Genomic DNA, 3,445 nt, shown 5'->3' with positions numbered 1-3,445 from the left:
AGAAATCCGCCTGCCTCTGCCTCCCAAGTGCTGGGATTAAAGGCGTGCGCCACCACCGCCCGGCGTACAGTTGGTCCTTTTGAAGATTGCTCATTCTTTGCTTAATATGCTTGTAGCTTTAATGAAGATCACCTGACTGCATTTTTGTGGATCTCTTTCTATTCTGTTTCATAATTTCTCTCATTTACCTTATGTTTGTGTAATTTTTTTGTTAAATTAATCTTTAAATATTCATCTGTTTCAATGATGACAGTTTTGTTTCTATTTCATTTCTAATTATCCACAGCTAGTAAGAAGCAATATAATAGAAACTTGATGCATTGACTTGAATTCTGTGTTCTGGATTATATATTTACTTTGCAGTTATCTTTCTGGAGTTTGCCATGCAAATAAACATGAATGTATTGTTTTCCTTCTCCATATGTTTTCCCATTTTATTGGTTTCTTAACTCATTTCACTGTTTGCTTCCTTGACCCTATGACACAGCATGCATTCATTTATGCATTAGTAATACTACTGTCTACATTCAGTTTATTTCTGCTGAGATTGGCTTTTGTAGACTAGGCATGAAGTTCTAATTTTAATGAAGGATTTTCATCAAGAACAGGAATTGAATGTTCATAAAATTTTTTCTTAAGGCTGTTTTTCTCTTTGTGTGTGTGTGTGTGTGTGTGTGTGTGTGTGTGTGTGTGTGTCTGTCTGTCTGTCTGTCTGTCTGTTTAGCTAGCTATTTTCTGGAGCACCTGATATGTCCTATAAGCAATTCTAGTGACTGGTGTACTTTGTTGCCCCACAGAGACATCTGTTCCCTCCTTGCAGAGTCTCTCAGGCTCTGTTCTAGGGCGGAAGGTTCCGGGGACTGTGAAAGATCTTTGTCTACTCTCCGCATGCACCCCTGCTTCACTCTGCCACAGCTGGTGCAGAGGTGGTGCTGGTTCGTGTGCCTGCTCTGTCTCTATGTGTTTCTGCAGTGGAGTCCACAGACATGAGCTCACACGAGGTCCAGCAGGCATGGGTCTTCTTAGTGTTTTCACAGTGGCTGCTCCGTTCTTTGGGACACTCTTAAAAAGAGGGGCCCTTTCCATAAAGGCTTCTTTCTTCTATAAAACTGGGAGGTGTCTTTGATCAACTGTACTTTAAAATAATTTCTTATACATACTGTAATTTTTGCATATTAATTTCAGTTGTGAACAATAGCTTTAGTTCTTGTCTAAGAGCTTAATAACTGACCCCTACCACTCCTGTTCCCTTGACGCTTGGGCAGTTCCTGACACCTTTGTCTCCCCAACTTTTCTCTGCCTTTTGGTCTTTAAATACTCTTTATTAAGTCTTTTTAATACATTATATATTGAACTACTCTGGATGGAATTTTTCTTTATAGACTGTGTGTGCTTGATATTCCATTTCATATTGAAATGGACTGGCTATTTTGAAGAAATGCCTGTTTGGGCTAAGATTAGGGTTGCATCAGCCATGACTGAAGTTTCATTGCCATGACTGCCCCCAGCCCCTACTCTCTGACTCTCTTTCTCTCTCTCTCTCTCTCTCTCTCTCTCTCTCTCTCTCTGCCTTTCTTTCTCTCTCTCTCTTACACACACACACACACACACACACATACACTCAGACATTTTTTCAGAGGCATCATAGACATGTAAAATTTGTATATGTCCACTGTAATAATTTAATGTATACATTAGCAAAAACAAAACAAAAACAAAATTAAAATATAGAACAATTGACTGCAAGCCAAATTTCATTTCCGAAAATGGATGCATATATCCACAAGCTTAGTAGACAAAAGGTTGAAGATAGACCAAAGAGGCCAAAAGAGCTGAAATCAGACTTGAAAGGGGAACAAGCCATTTCAAAGTTACTTTTCTATAGTATTGAAACTACAGTACATTAAACTCTTATAAATTAGTGCTCTGAATCGCCTGTTTATTTTATGTTTATTTTAATTGTTACAATCAACATTCATCTTGATCACAGGGTGCAATACACAATACACATACCTCTGGATTGCTTTAATGGGCCAGAGACAGAACAGCATCTCAGTACAAAGTGATGCTCTTCAGGTATCCATGTGATATGACCACTCTATCCCAGCTCAGTATTCCATCTTTCACCTCATGTTATTGAGAGAGAATGAGAAAGATTGAGATTAAAATCTATCACTTTATCTGACTTCAAAAATATGATAGAGTTTACATCTGAAGTCACTGAGCTCATGTTAGATTTCCAGGACTTATTCCTCAAATGCAGACAAAACTTTATCTACTGAACCTCCTAACAGCCCCTGCTGATTGCCTTTCTGTTTGCTGCTCCTGTGAGCTTGGTAGTTTAGAGCTAATATGTAACGCCTTTGTGTGTCTGGTTTATTCTTCTTTGCAGAATGTCCTTCAGATCTGTCCATATTCCTATAGAGGGCAGGATTATAGTCCTATATATATATTTATTCAATTAAATATGTTAAGATTTATCAGCCAATAGACATGTATTTATATGCAATTGTTTCAACCTTGTGTGTATCTGTGTGGAGGTATGCATGTGCCCCCAATGGATATATGAAGGACAGAGGGCAACTTGGGGGAGTCAGTTCTCTCCTCTGTATAGATCTTGGTGATAGAACTTAGGTCTTAGGCTTTGATGGAAGTACATTTACCTTCTGGACCATCTTGCTTGCCCAACATCTTGATTATTGGAAGAATGAAACAATAGAGAAGTTTAGATATCATTTTTTGATTTTTATTTTCAGTACTGTTAGTTAAATAATTGGGCATCTTACACCTGAAATGTAAGATGGTCATATATTTGAGCTATTGGAATTATCCTCCATAGCTAACTTGTACTCCTAAGAATGGTCCAGGGGTTGTGGCTTTCCACATCTCACTAACAACCTTGGCTTTATGGTCATGAGTGATAGATGCCAGAAGATTGCCCATTCCCTGTTTGGATTTGTACTGCCCTGCTGCCTAGTGACATTAACATCATGTCATAGGCCTGTTGGCCATTTGAATGTATTCTCTGAAGAAATATGTGGTCAGAATTTTAGCCTATTAAAGGCACATTTGTACATTTAAAATTGAGTTTAATGTGCTCCCTGTCTAATTTCAACACCAGCTCATTTTGTGAAGTATGGATTGCATGCACTGCATCTTTCTCTACAAATGGTCTTTCCACCTTCATTTTCCCTTCTTGTGTACAAAATTTTAAAAATTTATTCACTTTTGCTTTTGTGTTCTCTGCTTTGATGTCTGAGCAAAGAGCTAAGTCCAATATCAAGAAATCTAAAAAAGAAAAAAAAAGTGTTGTTTCCCCTTAAAATGGACACATACAGGTTTTTTCTCATTTTCTTTTTTTTAAATTAATTTATTTATTTTTATTTTAGATATTTTCTTTATTTACATGCAAATTTCTCCATTCCCACTTTCCCCTCCAAAAAAC

At 37.4% G+C, this 3,445-nt stretch overlaps 2 long non-coding RNA genes across 2 annotated transcripts in view; one reads left to right on the top strand and one right to left on the bottom strand.

Moving 5' to 3' along the window:
* Positions 1 to 3,445, top strand: part of LOC116068981 — a 50,214-nt gene that overhangs the window by 29,389 nt on the left and 17,380 nt on the right. The window lies entirely within an intron of this gene.
* LOC116068980 overlaps positions 1 to 3,445 on the bottom strand; it is a 31,231-nt gene that overhangs the window by 14,413 nt on the left and 13,373 nt on the right. The window contains exon 4 of the long non-coding RNA XR_004109786.1: positions 2,014 to 2,127. This is a non-coding gene — a long non-coding RNA (uncharacterized LOC116068980). The remainder of the gene's footprint in view (positions 1 to 2,013; positions 2,128 to 3,445) is intronic.

This window comes from Mastomys coucha, unplaced genomic scaffold, assembly GCF_008632895.1.
Source record: "Mastomys coucha isolate ucsf_1 unplaced genomic scaffold, UCSF_Mcou_1 pScaffold22, whole genome shotgun sequence".
Lineage (NCBI taxonomy): Eukaryota > Metazoa > Chordata > Mammalia > Rodentia > Muridae > Mastomys > Mastomys coucha.
The sequence above is the reverse complement of the archived record's forward strand: the minus strand, read 5'-3'. Positions and strand labels throughout refer to the sequence as shown.